The sequence below is a fragment of the Sus scrofa genome, chromosome 8 (genome assembly GCF_054392235.1).
Source record: "Sus scrofa isolate SSC_HxYL_T2T_F1_AM1 chromosome 8, Sscrofa_HxYL_maternal_Yorkshire_Landrace_v2.0, whole genome shotgun sequence".
Lineage (NCBI taxonomy): Eukaryota > Metazoa > Chordata > Mammalia > Artiodactyla > Suidae > Sus > Sus scrofa.
This window is the reverse complement of record NC_139390.1, coordinates 126,817,922-126,839,204: the sequence shown is the minus strand read 5'-3', so window position 1 is coordinate 126,839,204 and position 21,283 is coordinate 126,817,922. Positions and strand designations below refer to the sequence as shown.

The 21,283-nt window shown below is 38.2% G+C and overlaps 1 long non-coding RNA gene across 3 annotated transcripts in view; it reads left to right on the top strand.

Annotated features, from left to right (window-relative positions):
- LOC146401031 (uncharacterized) overlaps window positions 1-21,283 on the top strand; it is a 244,697-nt gene that overhangs the window by 7,082 nt on the left and 216,332 nt on the right. For 2 of the 3 annotated variants that reach the window (XR_014813325.1, XR_014813322.1), the window contains exon 3: window positions 4,747-4,830. The exons of the other annotated variant lie outside the window; for it this stretch is intronic. This is a non-coding gene — a long non-coding RNA (uncharacterized LOC146401031). The remainder of the gene's footprint in view (window positions 1-4,746; window positions 4,831-21,283) is intronic. 3 annotated transcript variants of the gene reach the window in all.

The window sequence follows — 21,283 nt, the reverse complement described above, 5'->3', positions numbered from 1 at the left end:
TAGTTAACATTTAAGGTATGCTTGCTATTACTTGAGTCCCACTGTCTTCAGAATTCATGTTAGATGACATATAAGGGTTCCAACAATGAATGGTAGTTCCTTTCTGTATGACTTTTGTCCTGATAAAATTTCTGAAAACAGCCGCTCATCAAAAAGGAAAATCTATTAGCCCGAGGAGGGTTACACAGTTATATGTACACAGATGTGAAAAGAACATGCAGTTTGTTTTCTCACGTATTTGACCTTCCTTTCATGTATCTTATCTCTTGAGTAGCAGAGTGGAACAATTTATTCTAATCCAGTAATTTTAATCTAATCCAATAGTTGGAGTCTTTAGGCAGCCTAAAAATTTTTTGGTCTAAATCCATGTTTTGGGAGTTCCCGTCGTGCCTCAGTGGTTAACGAATCTGACTAGGAACCGTGAGGTGGCGGGTTCGATCCTTGGCCTTGCTCAGTGGGTTGGGGATCCGGCGTTGCCATGAACTGTGGTGTAGGTTGCAGACGCGGCTCGGATCCCGTGTTGCTGTGGCTGTGGTGTAGGCCATTGGCTACGGCTCTGATTCGACCCCTAGCCTGGGAACCTCCATGTGCTGCGGGAGCAACCCAAGAAATGGCAAAAAAACAAAAAACAAAAAAAAATGAATCCCAGTGTTTTGGTCTACTTCTCTACCTCGTTTCCTCCAACATGGTGTCTGATCCTATTGGAAGGGGAACCATGAGGTGAAGGGAAAGAGAAGGTCTTTAAGATGTATCTTCAAGGCTGTGTGCTATCCTCTGGTCCCTGTGGAAGTGCCTCTTGTTATCTATGACTGTTGCTTGCCCTGTTAGCCTTAGAGGCTGAAGCTGTTGTCTGGTCTCTGTAAATTTAGGATCAGGGCCAACGGCCTCTTTGATGATTAGCCTTAAGACATCCACTCTGTCCCTAGAACACTTTGCCCTTGCCACCCTGACTCTGAGCTGAGTTAGACTGTGAGCTGACTTCTGGGTGCCACACTGGGGTCAGGCCTGTGCATCTCAGGAGAACTCACCTAAGACTCCTCTTCTGCCTAATCACATGATGCTATAGCTTTTACCCAGTGGCTACTCCCTCTCTCCCAACCCCTTTTCCCCATGTGAATGAAGTAGGACAACAGTTCTTGTGTTCTAGTCACTTCCCTAAATTGAATACTCTGAGAAATGAGAGCAGGACACAACATACAGCACCTACTTCTGCTTGCTTTTCTTTACCCAGGCTTCCCACCTCCTTTATGTCATGTGCTGCGTTCTGTAATTTGGTGCACCAGCCCTGCATCTCCACATGCTGAAAGTGGTGTTTTGTGATGTAGACATCTTTCTCTCTCTTTGTCCTGACTGCCTGGCTTTCAAGTCCATTCTCTCCCCTAAAGAATTAAAAAAAAGTCAGCTTTGAGAATCAAAGTTGCGCAATACTGTCTTTGTTCTCAGCTGTCGGAAGGACAGCTGCTTATTCCCTTAAGCAATAAACCTTAGGTTCACACTGGTGAAGAAAAGCTGAAAGGACTTAGAGGAATTAAGACCATTGTTTTAATACCTACAACACAAGATCCTCTGTTACATTAACTTAGCAATGTTTGTCTAACTGTAAAACCTATGCTTTTTCTAATGTGCAGTATTTGGCACTGGGTAAGCCTATATGGTCTTTTAGGGCAGGATAGAAGAAAATCAGAAATCATGTGAGAACTTCAGTTTTCTCGTGTTTAAAATGAGAATTGAAATAGTCAATATTTGGGAGTTCCCATTGTGGCTCAGTGGTTTACGAACCCAACTGGTATCCATAAGGCTGTGGATTCGGTCCCTGGCCTTGCTCAATGAGTTAAGGATCTGGTGTTGCTGTGAGCTGTGGTGAAGGTTGCAGACACAGCTCAGATCCTGTGTGGCTGTGGCTGTGGTGTAGACCAGCAGCTGCAGCTCCAACTCAACCCGGAGCCTGGGAAACTTCCATACGCTCCAGGTGCGGCCATAAAAATAAAAAAAAAGATAGTCAATATTGAGTGTTTTTGTATGCCAGGCACTCTTCTAAACACTTGTATATTGACTTATGTAGTCAATAAATAACCTCAGGATGTATTATTGTCACCTGTTTGGAGATGACACAACTGTGTCTCTGAGACATTAAGGTATTTGTTCATGATCATATAGTTAGTTAGAGGTGGAAGTGGGATTAGAATCCAGGCATTGTGGCTCTAGATCTGAATGATAACAGTTAACACATTTTTCTGTATTCTATGCCAGGCCCTGAACAAAGCACTCTATAACCTATGAGACAGAAACTGATTTTATCCTGTTTTATAGATTAGAAAACCGAGTGTTGTTGAGGTTAAGAATCTTGGTCAAGTTGACACTACTTGTAAATATAAAGCCAGAGACATGTAGTCCAGAGTTTGTGCTGTCGACCTTCATGCTGAATTGTCTCCAAGAAATTTTATGGGCAGTAACTGAGAAAATCCATGTGAAATACTTTGCATAGCGCTTGGCACAGAGAAAGTGCTAAATAAAAATTATTAGTACCAGGAAACTATAAATTGGCAGATATGGAGATTCCTTAAGCATGGAGTGTTCTATAAGGTTAAACCTTTTAAAATATGTATTATTCTCATTCCTGTTCCCATTAATTGGTTTTATATAATCTCATTCATTCATTCATTCATTCAGTCCTTTTATTTATTTATGTATTTATTTATTTATTTTTTGTCTTTTTTTTGCTATTTCTTGGGCTGCTCCCGCGGCATATGGAGGTTCCCAGGCTAGGGGTCGAATTGGAGTTGTAGCTGAAGGCCTATACCACAGCCACAGCAACTCGGGATCCGAGCCGCGTCTGCAACCTACATCATAGTTCATGGCAACGCCGGATCGTTAACCCACTGAGCAAGGGCAGGGACCAAACCCGCAACCTCATGGTTCCTAGTCGGATTCGCTAACCACTGCGCCGCTACGGGAACTCCCATTCAGTCCTTTTAATGAGCCAGTACTGTGCCAAGTGCCCTGGTATGTGATGGGTAGATACCTCTGAAAAAAAGGCTCAAAGGTTTGTTATACTAAAGTTAAAGGTGCACTAAATAACCTTTATAAAAATTCCATACTAGCAGTCAAACTTCTCTAGCTAATTTCAGTTGTTTGGAAGAAATGTGTTCTTGGCTTGAGTGATGCCTACCGCACTGTGCCATTTAGCTCCTTTCGGCTAAGTTTTTGCACCTGTCTTATAACATTTTCACATGCATAACTTTGATGTGCTTTATCTCTTAATCTGGAAGCTCTGTGCCCAAGTTTTGTAGCTTTTCACTTAATGCCTTGCTTGCTGTTATTTCCTTAAATATTTAAAAAACATAGCCTCTGTTCTAAATGCCATTTTGCATCTGCTAAGGGGGAGAGAGTCTGTGTAGCCTAAAAACACAGGTTTCAGAATCAGAGCATAAGTTCAAAGCTGATTCTCTTGGTTCTTTGAGCCCTAGCACGTTATTTAACCGTTTTGAACCTCACTTTCGTCATTTATGACTGGGGATAATCATTTCTACCCTGCGGGATTGCTGGGTGATTAAGTAATGAAAGCAAAACTTTCAAAACTTCCTTGCTCCTCTAAGACACTCTACTTGTGCTGCTTATTTCTATTGCATTATTATTATTTTAATTTAAGGAGGTATAATTTCATATTTTTTAGTTTGAAATCATAAACAGTTGGCATTACTTTTCTAAAATCCATTTGCTTTTGTATGAATAAATCTTTTTTCTTTTTTCTTCCAGTTTTTCAATAGTGACGGTAGTGAGAGAGTGATGCAATGTAATTTTCAGCTGATTCAAATACATATTTTTAGGGGAAATAAATTCCTATCACTATGGGTACCAATAGAGTAGGTTAGATAGGATGACGAGGGAAGAACGTGATCCAAGTAGAATTTTAGCACAATAAAAAGGGGAAAGGTAAGAATAAAAAATAGATTTCAAAACTGATATGAATAAAGAGAATCAAAACAGTGAGAACTACCTTGACTTTTGCAAGCTTACGGTTGAAATAATAGAACAATTGAACCTTAGAATTTGAGAAGCCTTTAAAAGCCAAAGCGAGTATGGTACCCGCTGCAGGAATCCGGTCCACAGAATCTCTGCTGGATGGTCACCCAGCATTTCTTTTTAGAGCGAAGGGGCTTTCATCTTTAGGAAAAATTATAAGGCCGTTCTGATGCCTACAAAGTGCTGGTAGTCTGATTGAGATGGCCTTTTACACAATCTATCATTCTCAGAAAAATCCCACATTTGTTCTTATCTTTCACAGCAAAGTCCAAATATTCAAAGAAGGGACTTTCTTCAAATTAAACAACCTCTTCTCTCTTAATTGTTCTCTACTGGTTGCCAGTGTTTCCCTTGGAACATAGAGCACAGAACAGACATGATTAATAAGTGTTTTTCATATGAATTGTTATTATGCCAGATCTATCCCCCACTGCCACATGGATTATTTTTTTCACCTCAAAGAAGATTTTTATTAATACCTGAATCAGGGTTTAAACTGAGACGCTAATAATTTCAAAGGTACTTTTCCTAGCACCATATTATTCTACTATAACCTGCATTCTAGGCACAAGAAACTAATTTTCTCCAAATGCCCCAGGTTCCTCCCATTACTGTAATTCTCCGCAAACTGTCATGTCCACCTGTAAAGCTTCTCCTTCAGTCCTTGTCAGTTGTAACTCAGTCATGCATACTCAAAACAACTCCAGACCTTGTGTTTCTCAGGCCTGATCCTGCCACCCAAGACAGATCTTTCTTCATGACCTCATACAACAGACTCCTTCCATGTTTATTGAGAAGAAAATGGAGGTAAGCAAGGATCCAGGTTGTTGTCATTTTAAAATCAGCTTGATTTTATTTAAAATAATTTAAGCTCAGGTCAGCAGTGCCTTTGAACCAAAAATGTTAGAGTCAAATAGTTTGGGCAGAATTTATTTATTGAAAATGAACCTGGAACTATTTTAGGAACAGATGTTTAGAGGTCTTTAAGTAGCATATTTGATTTCTTCATCAGAAAATCCTGTAGCTCTCTCAATATGTTTTTGCTTTTCTAAAAGTTTGCAGTAGAATTCAAATTTATTTTTTAAATAATATAAACAAAAGAAATAGGTTACTTTTAGTATTTTTAAGCAAGAGCACATTTTAGAAGTGGATTTTTCACTTTTTAAAACACCAAGTAGCTTTCCATCGAGTTACATTTTATTATATATTTTCTTATTGTATATTAATTGCAGAAACGAATATTTTACTTAATATTTAGCAGACCTATTTACAGAAACTAATATCATGTATTTCTACTGAGGATTTTCTTGTTTCTGAGTTTTAAGGACGGTAAGACGGCCTGATACCCAATGACCAAGAGGATTAATTTACATTATATTTAGAAGCACAACCTCCCACGTGTTACCACATCCAAGTTCTAGCCAACAGTGTTGGCTTTTTGCAAAAACAGCTTCATTTTCTTACCCGATACCCACAAACCCTGCTTAGGTTTATTTTATTTTATTTTTTATCACCATTTTATTTTAAACAATACTGCTGTCATGCTGTTTTTTCTCATTTGTGATAATAGCATGATCTGCCTTAACACATTAATTAAACTCTGTTCCTTTCATGATTTTTATCTTCTGAAGAATATAAATCAATAATGTCTGCACAGTTCAAGGAGGAGGTTCTGATGTAGTTGAATATCACAGACTTTAATATATTTAATCACAGCACATATTGAAGTAAGGGGACAGAAGTCATTTAAAAATAGATAGCTGTTAGAATAATTTACTCTTCCACAAGCATTTCTCAGTCACAGAGGAGAATCAAAAAGTTCTTTTGAAGCACTTGAGTTTCCTGTCCTTAGTCTTAAAGTTGCTTTGAAATTTGAGAGAGAGAAGCATTGCAGCTGCTGGCCAAAGAGCTACCAAATAGGACATATGTTTAAAGCAGGGAACAGTGCTAGATTCTTATCAAAAGGGACACACAGGGCCTGATAACAACAACAAAAATGGCGATTGTATAGTGACTTTTAGATTCAGGAAATGAGAGAAGCAGCCAATCTTATTAAGGAGGGAAGGAGTACTTTCTTTGCATTTATTAAGATGATCTGAGATCTTAATTCACATGCCTTTCAGACAGGTGGTAGAAACTAGTGACTGGGTCAGATGGGGACAGTGGCCTCCTGGAGGCACATATCCAGCCTCAGAAGAGGCTTCCATTCTGTGTCCGTCTTATTACTCTCTGGGAATGCGGACCTTGCTCCCAGCGTGAGATTTGTTAAGAGAAGGCAGAAATCTGGATTTTAAGTGAAAGTATCGGGGCCATTTTGCACAACCTCATGAATTGCGAACCTACAACGTGCAGTGTTGTGTTGCCTCTTTGTGAACCAAACAAAGGATCGCACACGAGATAGGCTGGTTGCTGGTCGGAGTTTATAGCCCCTTGTTGAGACTGTTAGAAAATTCTTTTTCATGAACTGAGATCTGTTTTTCAGTAGCTTTGATGCCTTGGATCTTAAGAGTCGTGTGAACAAATGTGATCTTTACACACACACACACACACACACACACACACACACAACTGTGTTTTGGATTTCAAAGCCAGTTGTTGTATTTCTTTACTTACATTTAGGTGCTGGTGAGCCAAAGAAATAAATTGTTAGTCTGTTGGGAAAGAATGATAGTGAATGTAGGCTAGTCCCTGTTCTCCCTTCTCCCTCAGCCGAGTGTTAACCATTACTTTAATAATGCATCTAGAATCGTGTCTTAAATCAACATGCCTGGTCTATTATTGGGAGACTCTGTCAATCTCTGGCCTGCCCGGAGAAGAGTTCTAACAGTTTGCCACCTGTGAGTCCTTCCTGCCAAGTCCCCAAACCTGTGAAAGCATGTCTGGCAGGGAATTTGGTGAGTGGGATCCTAAAATAGTCTGTTGTGTCCACACCTGGTGTTGAGGGAATTTAGCCTCATGGTGACTTTATGAGCTTTAGACTTTATCCTTTCTCACTAATTCCCTCTGCCTGTGGGGCTGATCTCTTGACTAAAAAAGCCATGCTGAAAAATGGTGCAGACTATGTGCTGAGTTTGCACTGTGCACAGTTCCAAGTGTGCTTTATGTGTATTAAGTCACTAAGTGCTCACAGTAGCTCTATGAAGTCTTAGCCTTCCTTGTTATAGATTGAGGAAACTGAGCGTAAGAAACTGAACCCTGACCACACAATCAGTAAAAAAGTAGAGATTCAAACTTAGGCGTTTGGCTCCCGGTTATGTACCTTTTCCTTCCCATAGCTGCCTGGGTCCCTGGGTCTTTACTACCCTTTTAAATTCCTTCGCAGACTGGAACTGGACTGTGAAAAATGCCCACTTTGATAGAGACTGTGATCTACTCTCTGCGTGTGTCTCACCCACAGCCAGTCTGACCTACCCATGTGCTTATGCCACCTCTGTATCAGCCCATAAATGCTGATGCCCAGATGCTCTTGGGCGTCCATGCAAGGACCAAAGAAGTCTTGTTGCTTGTTGCTGACCTGCTTTGCTTTCCTCCTCTTTTCATCCCATGTTACCCCTAGGCTCCGAACTCACCATTTACTCTGACTGTGCAATTTGGTGTTTGTACTTGGTCCCCTTTACGTTGGAACCTTGACCTGATTGGACTTGAATTTGCAGTATTTAATGCTTCATGCTGGCCTGGCCCTGCTAAATTTCAAACCAACGTGGGTTTGCATTTGGATTCTGCAACTTAGTGGTTGTAAGATTTTGAAAAAGTTGACTATCTCTTTGAGGTTTACTCCTTAGTGAAATGGAGAAATTGTACCTTACTTATTGAATTATGAGGATTAATAAGCAACAGATATACAATGCCTAGTACAGCATATAGCACCATAGTGTTCAAATGATACTTCTTATTATGACAGTCATCATTGGGAAATAGGAACTGAGTAACTCCCCACCAGGCCCTTACAATCTCAGCTAAGCCTTTACGCTAAGCCTCAGATAGTTACCCAGGAAAAGATGAAAGTATTTGTTGCAATCTTAGAAGAGCTGGCAACTCCAAATTTAAACTTGAGAACTTTACTTATGAGAGCAATCGCTAAGATGTGTTTATCAAGAATTGTCAGTCACAGTGTTTGTTAACATTATACATGAAGTGAAAGAAACATGATAATTTTATTATGCATTCACTTAAGCTACTATTTTATATAAAAATACTGACAGGATTATGTTTATGACCATTTGATTCTTTTTTTTTTCTTCAGCTTTGTGTTATAACCTATCCCCTGCTAGGTACTATCTGTTGGGGATTCAAGTGAGCTCCACTTTAAAAAAAAATGTTGCTCCTTAATCATTAAGAAAATATTTGGAAAATTTGGAAAGGTATAAAAAAGAAAATAAAAATTACCTATAACTGCATGAAACCAGAGATAAACGCAGATAACACTTTGGCGTATGTCCTTCTAGTCTTTTTTCTTTGTAAATATCTAGTAAATAGAGATACAGTAATAGGAAATACAGGTAAGAATGAAACGACTATGAAAAAAGATTTCAAGTGCTGGTATACGAATCCTATGGGTTATGGCTATGTCAGACTTAATTAACTAGTTGTCTGATAAAATGGCTATTTTTACTTCTATAAACTTAGCATTTTTCATGGATATGGCTAGTTTTTCTTTCAACATCTGATCCTCTTTCCATGTTCAAGAGTCCTCCGCACCTTCAACGCTGGAAGCTGGAGGAGATGCCTGATGTTCGACCTCCCGAATATCAGACATCTCTTGCAGCTAGTGTGTGGGCTCTTTGCGACCTTGAGTAGAAGGGCGGAGGGTTGAAGAAGTGGGGCTATGCCAATCGCACGTACTGAGAAGTATGATAGCCAGTTTCTCATGTGGGCAGTGGCAGTGTTGCCAGCAGCATTCTTAAGAATTCACTGGGTTTGAAAGAATGAACATTTCAAGTCTCTTTATCTTTTTAAAATATCCTCTTAGAAATGTTACTTTGATCTACATTCTTGTACTTAAATTACATACCCCATCTTAGTCTTTTACTTCTAAAATGTGTGTTTTCATTACATACCTTACCACAAAATCTATTATTACATGCAGTGAAGATGTCAGTATAATGTGGAATTTGGTTTGTGCATAAGCAGTTTCACCGCAGTTTCTACCAAGGAGCAAAAACTGAGTGCAAGTTATGTTAACCCAGGAGAGTCAGAAAGCAACAGAAGAAGATAGTGCTGTGTGGGGTACCCCTTCACCTCCCAGGCTTCCTCTGGAATTGACCTGGCCCCATGCTCTGTCTTGGGAGTGTGTAATGCTTTGTTCTTCTGCATTGTTTTATAGGTTTTGTCCTGTCTCTGTGATTTGACAGTCTAATCCTTCCTTACCCAGATTTTGTTAAGCTAGTTTTCACTTTTTTAAATGGTAGAATCTTGTATTTACTGTAGTTTTTCTTTAGTGTTACAACTTTTCATTTGTCTAATTAGGATTGCTATTGTTTTTGTTAGTGTTCTGGTTACAGTATGACACAGGTTTTGCATGGCCTTCCCTAGTCCTATTGTTTCTGTGAATTCTGTTGTTTTTAGTTCAACAAAAAAGGAAGTTTCTTAGGAATGCTACACTGGGCTGCAGTAGAAGCATAGTAGTTCCCTGTCTTGCTCAGTCATAGCACGTCCTAGAGAGACTTGTCAAACATAGAAATTTCATAATCCACCTCAGGTCCGATTCAGAATTTCAAGGGAAGGGTGGCTCTGGCAATCTGTTAACATATGACCCAGGTTGTTCTTAAGTTTCAAAAGTTAGGAAACCTCTATGAAGATGGTGGCTGGAAATAGTTCTGTTCCCCCCCCCCCCCACCCAATACAGAATTTAATTAAGGGCCCTTCAGTTAAAGGCCTCTTTAAAAAAGAAGAAATTATAACTATACCACCTCTATAACTTAAATTATCCTGGTCTGTAGGATCCTCCATTCTGTCTGGTTTTATTTGCAGTGGTCCTTTTAAGGCAAGTCTTCTTACACTTCATTTCATTCACTCACACCACTGATAAATCCAAGCAGCCTGCATAAAGGATCTGTTCTGTTTCTATTACAACATATCAAGTGTCAGATATAATAACAAAAGCTTTCTCTTTAAATGATGCAGCCAGGTTAAGTGAATTTTTGCAAATACTAAGTGCAAGTCTTGTGAAGATGGGGCTCAGATGAAGGCTAGAATAAAGGTGGTGGGGGAGAGGGTGCTTGTCACTGGAAGCTTTACATGCATTTGAACAGAAAAGCGTCTTACATTTAGAGGCTGTTTCTGTTTATTTGTTTGTTTTAGCATTTTTGTTTTCTTTCTTGTTCTAGTTGTGAATTTTTTTTTTTTTTTTTTTTTTTTTTGTCTTTTGTCTTTTTGTTGTTGTTGTTGTTGCCATTTCTTGGGCCGCTCCCGTGGCATATGGAGGTTCCCAGGCTAGGGGTCCAATCGGAGCTGTAGCCACCAGCCTACGCCAGAGCCACAGCAACGCGGGATCCGAGCCGCGTCTGCAACCTACACCACAGCTCACGGCAACGCCGGATCGTTAACCCACTGAGCAAGGGCAGGGACTGAACCTGCAACCTCATGGTTCCTAGTCGGATTCGTTAACCACTGCGCCACGACGGGAACTTCAGTTGTGAATTTTTAAGAGGGAAATTGGTTTTGTTTAACTACTTGAGCTAAAGTATAGAAAAGATGCATTATAGGATTGTCATAAAAGATGTACTGTACACTGTAATTTGTTGTAATACTCAGTAAACTCAGAGTAATAAGGGTAAACCAGCTCATAATGGCAGTGCTTGAATTCCAATTCCAAAAATACTTTTCTTTCATAACATCCTCGTTCATTATCCTTTTAGTTACACCTCTGAGGCTAGAAATCTCATACTTTATGTTAATACTTAGCTGGACTTATTGTCACTTTCTCTGCTTATTAAAAAGATGTACAATATGTACTGGTCTCTGGGCAATAAGAAATAATTGTTTTCTATAATAGTAGTTCACTCTTTTCAGTTATTTAAATATTGTTAGATGGGAGGAGTTCAGTGCACAGCAGTTTGGGTTGATTATCATGAAGAGCTAAAGAGATACTTTCTGGGGCTTTGCATTAAGAGCGGCCTTGAACTTGGGCTCTCCCAGTGCACACCAGTGTTTCTGTAACTCCAGTGATAAACTACTCCTCTTTATCTGGGATGGTGCTGTATACAATATTATTTGGTGCCTTTACTTCAACCGGGCCCCTTCACATTTGGAGAACTGATTATGCAGCAGCAGTTTTCTCATGGTCTGTTTGTTTTTTGTCATATCTAAGATCATAAGTGTGAAAGTCTAGGGCATGCAAAAGTTTGGAGAGTTAGCATTGCCACTTAGGGAGTTCTTTTGCCGTGTTTAGTGAGTCAGGTCGGAATTTTCCAGCTGTCCTCTCCACCTACTGCAAATACATGAAACCTTAGCAAAGCCCTTTTCACTGGTAAACACTTCCCGTGTTTAATTATAGATACATGATATAGTCATTTGACCTGTGTTTGGTATATCAGAATTATTCCACACGTGCATGATAACACTAGATTGTAAATTATCCTCTGAGATTGAGGCAGAGTACAGACCAACTCGATGTTTGAGACTTTAGAACTTAAAAGATTCTTAGATTTCTCTCTTTTCTAGTCTTTCAACCAAGCTTTTATTTCTTAGTTCTGCCTTTCTACATTCGCCATAAAAGGAGTGATTATTGTAATGGATGCCAGAACTTAGGGCACCATCCAGGTCTGGGCCACGCATTCCCCCAGCTGCTGGAGTGTTAGGGGTTGACGACTTTCAGCTGACCCCTCTCCATGCCTCGCCCTGATCCAAAGCCATACTCCTTCTTGGAAGCAGCCATTCCAATAAAAAAGTCACAGTCATCCATTCCTTTTCCAGAACTAGCCCAATTTCCAATCTAGAAGCCCTTTATTGAAGGAGAGTTCAAAACTCCTGGAGAAAAAAAAAAATTGCCAGCAATTCCAAGTATATACAATAGTGATCTTCCCCTAATCTTTAAAAAAAAAAAAAAAAGTGATCTATAGCCATTTACTCAGATAGTCGTACAACAGAAAATGGAAACTACACCCTTGCGAGTGTGTCGGACATGGGATCTGAGTTGACATTGAAGGCCTGGAACTTCAGCATCATCACGGCCTTCAAGTAATAAATGGAGTCCTGGGCCAGATCCATCTCATGGTATATCTGCTGGATTAATGGATGACCCTTGTGGTCATTGCCTTGGTCCCCAAATGTATAATTCTAACGGGCACCTTTGGTAGTTGGCAGAGTATGTATTGGTGCTTTGGCCTATGGGATAAGAGCCACCATTATGGAAGGAACCAAGAGTAGATGGACAAGTGCAATAACCAGGGCCTAAGGACATGGTGACCGGGGGCTTAGACCTCTTAACCCTGAGGTCTGGGTCACCCCACTAGCAAGTCAGCTGACTGGCAGAGGTGAAAATAGAGGAAGTGGGGAATCTAGAATGGTGGCAGGTAAGGGCATGATGCTCCCCCCACCCGTGATTTTGAGACCACCTGCAGTGGCAGGGTTGTTGTTGGTCCCACTCACCTTCCTCTGTCAGTTTCCCTGGAAAAAGAGACTAAACTGAATCCTGCATGAGCTGGGCTCAGAATTTATTATATGACACAAGTGGATCTGGGTGGCACGAGCGAAGGACAGGGGTAGGTGCTGTAGTGTGCCACTCACCGCCCCTCTGCAAGCTGAGGCCAGCATCTCCTAGACTGTTGGGAATGTCAGCACCTGAGGATTGCCTCAGCTGAAGAATGCTGCCTCGTCCAAAGCCACCCACACTGTCCTTGCAGCCTTTTTCTAAAGCCTGGTCAGAGAGGGTGAGAATAAAGCAAACCCCATGGCCTCGGGAAATGACTGAAGGACCTCCTACCCTGGGAGTTCCCTGGGAGGTCAGGTGAGGAGGCATTTTTGTGAGGCTGCATCAACAGTTGCATGGTCTCCTTTGCTCGGTCAGTTTTACTTCCTTCTCTCTGTCAGGGCTGATGATCAAAGGGCATTCACTTCCTGCTTGACAGTCCCCATCTCGGAGTCAATTCCGGGAACCCCACCTAAAGCAGTTATAAAAGCAGAAATGATGCCAGATGTAAGGTCCATGGTCATCTTCTCTTGAGGAAGCTCCCATAAATTCTCTTACTAGCTATTCTGGGTGATACTATTGCCTTCTACATTAGACAAGCAGCAGCAAACCCTGAACATCAGAAGTTTATGGATGCCCCCCTTTTTCTCTTCCTTATACTCAGCCACCAAAACCTGAACATTTTCCCTTGTAATGGCTTTTGAACTAATGATCATCATCATCATTATTGTGTTTAAGAGACGTAAATTGTTTCTTATCTGGACTATTCTTCCCTCCTGCCTAGGCTATTTCGATTGGTTCTTCACTGATCTCCTGCCTCATGACTCTTTATCATTCCTAAATCATTCTATACAGTGCTTTCTGATTGATTTCCCCTGAATTCTACATTATAACAGGACCTCACCACTTAAAAGCATGAAGTAGCTCAACCATGTAGAAACTGCTCATCTTAGTGTCGTATCCCTAAGGCCTCTGCATGCTGAGCCATATTGACCTTTTTCTGATCTCTTTAACTCATAGTTCCTGAATATCGACAAAGATAGAAATGCAAGTCTGTCTTCAAGTTGCTCAGAATGATTTCAAAATTTCAGTTGTTGCCACATTCTTTCTATGGGCAACATTCTTCCTTGAGATAATCCTCTTGCAAATATCGATCCTTTTTAAGAAATGTGTAAAATATTTAAGCACAAAGAAAAATGTAGAGAACTGTAAAATAACTGTGTACTAGGTGGTAATAATTTTCAAACTGATATTATTAATCTTTGGTTTTTTGATGAGCAATTCATTAGAGATGTTCCTGTATAGCTTTCTCAGATCTCATTCCTTTCAAAAAATAATTTTTATTTTTTTTCTTTTCTCTTACAAATATTTAAGGCTTTATGTTTTTTATATACAGTCTTTTTTTTTTTTTTTTTTTTTTGTCTTTTCTAGGGCCACTTCTGCAGCATATGGAGGTTCCCAGGCTAGGGGTCGAATTGGAGCTGTAGCCACCAGACTACGCCAGAACCACAGCAACGCAGGATCTGAGCCATGTCTGCAACCTACACCACAGTTCATGGCAATGCCAGATCCTTAACCCACTGAGCAAGGCCAGGGATCGAACCCGAAACCTCATCGTTCCTAGTCAGATTCGTTAACCACTGCGCCACGACGGGAACTCCTTTTTTGTCTTTTTAGGGCCACATCCGCGGCATGTGGAGGTTCCCAGGCTAGGGGTCTAATCAGACCTGTAGCCTCTGGCCTATACCACAGCCACAGCAATACCAGATCTGAACCGTGTCAGCAACCTACACCACAGCTCATGGCAATGCTAGATCCTTAACCCACTGAGTGAGGCCAGGGATGGAACCTGCAACCTCATGGTTCCTTGTTGGATTTGTTTCCGCTGAGCCATGACAGGAACTCCTTATATACAGTCTTAACTGCTTCCTAGATGTTTACTAGGTGACAATTTCATTATCATTGAATTCTAAGTTTTTAAAATTATTTTGACTGATGAATTATTTACAAATTAGTATATTTGCATTTGGGTGTTTGTATTTAAATTTCCAAATGTATAGAGATTTTTGTGGCTGTTTTCATGTTTTTACTATTTATTTCACAGAATAGTCTTTGTTAATTTAATATTTGCTATGTGTTATAAAATGTGGCTGATTGGGGATAGATTTGCTATAGACATGGAAGTAATGTGTATTGATAAGTTGGGCTTTGTAGTTGCATGGTTACTAAATACAGTAAATACCGTGTCAGTCTTTCACTTCTCTCTTGGATTGATCTCTCAGTTGTTGAGAGAAATATATTAACATCATTCACTATGATTGTAAATTGTTCAATTTATAATTTTATGACTCTGCACTCAATATTTTGAGGCTATATTATTGGGTATATATGTTGTAAACAGGGAATAAAAGTCATTTGTTTATTGTGCTTTGTTTTTAATGACAAGTGGGAGGCTCAGGTCTTAACACTGGCAGGTGGGAGACAATTCTCTGTGAGTTGCTCATGTCTCTGCATGTCTTACACATGAGGCAGTGATTGCCTTTTGGTCTGAAGTATCTTTTCAAGGATGTTTGTACAGTGATCAGTAGTGGAAGATAAATAGTATCTTTCTCTGGAGCAAAAGGCAGGCATGCCCATTATAAAAGACTTGGGTTCCCTCAGCTCAGGGTTCCACTTCTGTAACACATCCCCTAGGCATCCATTGGGTCCAAGCCCATTGCTCCTAGGGGTCTTGTTGGGCATAAGGAGACTGAGGCAAATATGTTTATGCTCTTGCTGCTCGAATAGTAAAATCCTTTGTCTTTATCCCAGGATTCTTATGCCTTCTAGAATAATCATGAAACTGTAGCAAGCCAATATGTTGCCTCCAAAGTAGAGCAAATCTTAAGAGCCTTTGGAGTTCTTTGCTTTGTGTTACAACTTGTCTGTAGTGCTGCTGCTAATACCTCTTTCATACTCCACGGTGCCTATTATTGCAAGTTCTCTCTGACTTATGTGGTAGCTACTTAGAGAAGTCTCGGAAACACAGTAACAGTTGACTTCAGATCTTTATGCTATTGCTGATGGAACATTGCAAAATGGTGTTTTATACTCCCTCCAAATGGCTTTAGTCTGAGTTTTAGCCTTGAATCACGTTTAAAAAAGTCCCTCGTTCTTTCCCAGCAAAGTCCATTTGAGCTGTAATTTAGTTTTTGATTGGAGATTTGTCTGCGTTTGCATTTTGTTCAGTATATTTTGAGTGGATTGAAGAAATTTTTTTTTATGTTTTCAAATCATTAACTAATATTGCTATGTAAATAACTTTATCTAATTATCAGTTCTAAAAATAAGATCAAAACTTAGTTATTCATACGGTCAGGCTCCTCAGCAGCCTCTTTGAATAGTCCACATTTCTCAGGATGCGCCGTCATAATTTTTCACATATTGTGTGTTAAGGCAATAAACATAATTTTATATTATTCTTTGCAAAAGTAAATGTGTCACAAGATTAATAATTTGTACCCCATGGCTAAATGGTAATGATTCTTTCATTTTATGCTGTTTTTCATTATTTAGTCCATGGTTACCCTCTTTGGTGAGAATAATTGAAAGCTAGCTATAATAATTGTTGCAGTTAGTGCAGAATATTTATACTAGGAAAAATTAGTGACCCAAATAAATACTAGATTTTAATATATCTTAGAGGTGGTCTAGTGGAACTAATAAGTATAGAAAGTTTTTAAAAGTAGAGACAGTTTGAGCTTTGCTTAAATTTCTAAATTGCCCCAAACCTTTAAAAGCTTTAAAAATTTTAAAATATTTTATTTATTAAGTACAAAAAGAGATTTATAAAATACATGTAAAGCATGTAAGAAGTCAGAATTCACCAATATATACATGTTATCCCTACATTTAAAATAAGACTACTGTCACCTTTTTTTTCTTTTTTTTTCATAGGCGCGTCCACAGCATATGGAAGTTCCCAGGCTAGGGGTTAATTGGAGCCATAGCTACAGTAATGCTAGATCCAAGCCACATCTGTGACCTATACTCAGCTCAAGGCAACAGCAGATCCCCAACCCACTGAGTCGAGGCCAAGGATCAAATGCACGTCCTCATGGATACGAGTTGGTTTTGTTTCCGCTGAGCCACAACAGGAACTCCACTACTATCACCTTTGATGTTTTCTATTAGCCCCTCAGTATTTTCACGTACTTTCCTATCCCTTAAGATGTATTCACTATGCTAAAATTTGTTCTTATAAATCCTTGGATTTTTTAAATAGGTAAATGGCATATACTGGTATCAATCATTACATGAATATACAAATAGTCTATTCTCTTATGACTTTTTGTATTCAATATTATGTCCTAAGGATTCATCCAGGTCCTTTGTAGTTTAAATTCCACTTACTTTTATTGTTGTTGAGCATTCTGCTTATGATTATAGCACAATTCCTTTATCCACTCTACAACTGGTGGACGTTTGTGTTGTTCCCACACTACTCTTAAATAGCGTGATGCTGAACTGTCAACCTCCTGGCACGTGAGTGAGTGCAAAAGTCCAAGGCAGTAGTCTGAAAACTGGGAAATGAGTATGGGGGTGTACAAATGTTTTCCCCAAGGTATGTGGAACACACATAATTTTAATAGGATCAATTTCCAAACCCTTTGCTTCTGTGTACACTGTTTCCAAAAATTGATCTCCCCGAACTTACCTGAGATACAGGCCTTACTTGGTCACTTGCCCTGTAAAAATCCTTTTCCCCACTTCACAGAAGACATGCCTCTCACTATTGGCCCCTTTTACTCTAATGCTCAATCAGGAGTATAAATAATTCTAGGGTACCAAATAAAAAGACAGCTTGAATTATTGCTCTAGGACACTTTTGAGAAAGCTAACTATTTGAATGTCTGGTGTTATGAACTGAATTGTGTACCCCCTCCATTCATATCTTGAAGTCCTAATGTCTGTACTTTAGCATGTGACTATATTTGGAGGTACAGTTAATAGAGAGATGATTAAGTTAAAATGAGGTCTTCAGGAGTCCTAATCCAGTATGATGAGTGTCCTTAAAAGAAGAGGAGATTTCGATACGGACAACACAGAGGGAAGATGATGGGAAGACTGAAGGAGAAGGCTGCCATTTACAAGGCAAGGAAAGAAGCTTCAGAAGAAAGCAGCACTGCCAACACCTTGATCTTACACTTCTAGCCTCAAAATTTCTATTGCTTAAGCCACCCAAGTCCGTGGTATTTGTTTTGGTAGCCTGAGAAAACTATTACATCTAGGTAGCAAGTTCTTTTGCAAATCAGATGGCCTTTAGTCCTTCGATGTCAACAATATGGGAATAAAATCTTACCAATGGGAATAATTAAAAACAAGATGATAAATTTAAAGTATATTTTAAAAAGTCCTGTCACCATAAAGCTTTAAATGTTAATTTTTGATTGATTTGACTTTATAAATAATAGTGGTACACAATAATCAAAACCACACTAAATATTTAGTCTTTGAATTATCTAAATACTCTTAAGCAAAAATAATAATATTATCTCTTAGTGAAATGATTCTCTTTTTTCACTTTTACCTTGGAATTTTATTCAGTTTTTGTGCTCTTTTATTACAAACTTTTTTCTTGTTACAATGAATGATCATTGTATAATGATCACTTTTGATGACTAAGTTGTAGTCCATTCAGTTGACTTACCAAGAATATGAAATGAAGAAAAGAGAGTCTCTTCAATAATCAGTCCTGGGAAAACTGAACAACTACATGTAAAAGAATGAAATTAGAACATTCTCCAACACCATACCCAAAAATAAATTCAAAATGGATTAAAGACTTAAATTTAGGACCAGATTCTATAAAACTCCTTGAAGAAAACATAGGCAGAACACTCTTTGACATTAATTGCAACAATATCTTTTTGGATCTATCTCTTAGAGTAATGGAAATAAAAACAAAAATAAACAAATGGGGCCTAATTAAAATTAAAAGCATTTGTGCAGAAAAGGAAACCATAAAAAAACAAAAAGACAACCTATAGAAAAGAAGAAAATATTTGCAAATGATGTGACCAACAAGGGATTAATTTCTAAAGTATACAGATAGCTCATACAGCTCAATGTCAAGAACAAATAAATAACCCAATTGAAAAATGGGCAGAAGATCTAAATAGACATTTCTCCAAAGAAGACATCCAGATGGCCAACAGGTATATGAAAAAATGTTCAACATTGCTAATTTATTAGAGAAACGCAAAATACAATGAGGTATCGCCTCACTCCGGCACTCCAATCAGAATGGCCATTGTCAAAAAAATCTATGAATAATAAACATTGGAGAGGTTGTGGAGAAAAAGAACCCTCCTACATTGTTGATGGAAATGTAAATTGGTACAGCCACTGAACAGTATGGAGCTTCCTTAAAAAATGAAAATTGAGTTACTGTCTGATCCTGCAAGCCCATTCCTGGGCATGCAGTTGGAGAAAACTGTAATTTGAAAAGATATATGCGCCTCAGTGTTCATTGCAGCACTATTTGCAATAGCCAAGACATGGAAACAACCTAAATATCCACTGAGAGGTGACTGGATAAAGAAGATGTGGTATAGATACACAATGGAATATTACCCATAAAAAAGAACAAAATAATGCCATTTACAGCATCATGGATGCAACTAGAGACTCTCATACTAAGTGAAGGAAGTCAGAAAGACAAAGCCAAATACCATTTGATACCACTTATATCTGGAAACTAATATATAGCACAATGAACCTTTCCACGGAAAGAAACTCATGGCCTTGGAGAACAGACTTGTGCTTGCCGAGGGGAGGGCGAGGGATTGGGATGGACTGGGAGTCTGGGGTTAGTAGATGTAATTATTGCCTTTGGAATGGATAAGCAGTGAGATCCTGCTATATAGCACTGGGAACTATATCTAGTCACTTATGATGGAGCATGATGGAGGATAATGTGAGAAAAAAATGTATACATGTATGTGTGACTAGGTGATTTTGCTATACATTAGAAAATTTACAGGACACCATAAACCAGCTATAGTGGAAAAAATAAAAATCATTAAAAAAATATACACAGTGGAACATTACTCAGCCATAAAAAGAGTGGATGCAAAGAATGGATAAAGAAAATGTGATATAATGAAATATTACTCAGCCGTAGAATGAAATTAATGCTACGAATGGCTGAACCTAGAGTTTATCAATACCAAGTAAAGTAAGTCAGACAGATATCATATGATATCGCTTATATGTGGAATCAAAAAAAAGTACAACTGTACTCAATGAATTTTCATCTACTTACCTGTCACTGACTTCTAGTGATGACAGAAGCTCAAAGTAAAGGTTTTGATATATTCTTCATTGATTGACTTGAATATATTGACCTGTAGTTTTATATATAAGGATTTACATAAATTTGTTTTTATTGTAATATATATATTTATGTTAAATCACTTTGTTATATAATCTAGTTTTTATTTTGAAATCTGTCATACTTGAGATTATTAATGATCCCTCCAATTTTGTTTGTATTTGCAAAACATATTTTGCTTATCCTTTATGAAATGTATATATAGATGTGTTATTTTGAGTCTCATATCATTAGATTTTTGTTACATTAAATGAAGGTATATTCTTTTTATTGAGAGAAGGCCAAGTCATTTTTGTCAGAAAAGCTGGTTTTTATGTTTTCATTTACTTATTTTAAAAGTGTTTTCTTAATGTTTCTTAATGTTTCATCAGTGTTTCTGTTCTTTTTTCCTAAATAGCGAAAGATAAAATTCTTAAAGGATTGAGGCTAAAAAAAATAACTGTATGAATATTTAAAATTTAAATATTTTAAAGTATATTTTCAAATTCAGTTTAAAAAGTAGACTTTAAGAAGATGAAGGGAAAAATACAAAGTAACACTGAAAACTTTTACTCTGTTCAAGTCCCTAATTTAGTGTTTTCTAAATAGTTGGTGTTTTAAATTGCTATTCACATTCCCTTGGAAACATTTATCAAGGTGATGTAATTATTTCATTTAAAAAGATCATATTCACCACATTTTGAAACATATATTATTTGCAACTTTTTAAACTTAACATGAAAATTTGGGCTGGCAATTTAAAAAATGGCAGGGGGTGTACTTTGACAAAATTCTTTTAGATGTGAAACAAAAATTTTTGAAGAACAGTGATCTAGTTTTGCTAACTAAAAATAAAATGGCTAACTCATAAAATATGTTTATCTTCCGCTTTACACAATAAGTCCAGGCTGCATGGATACACATATCAGCATGTTGAAAAAATTTTTTTTTTCCTGTATCCTCACCAGGATTTAGAATTTTCAGATTTTAATCCCCACCTTTAAAAACCAATATGGATGTGTATACATTGGGGTCTCGCTGTGCTTTTAATTTCAGTTTCCCTGGTTACTAATTAGATTGAGCATCTTCCTTATGTTTATCACCGTATGGATTTCCTTTTCTGTAGAGTGCCTATTCAAGCTTTTGCCCATGTATTTTTTTTGAGCAGTTTGTTTTTCTAATTGCTTTGAAATAATTCTTAACATGTTTTGATTACCCTTTTTCTTTTTTTAATATTTTTTTATTACTCAAATGAGTTTATCACATCTGTAGTTGTA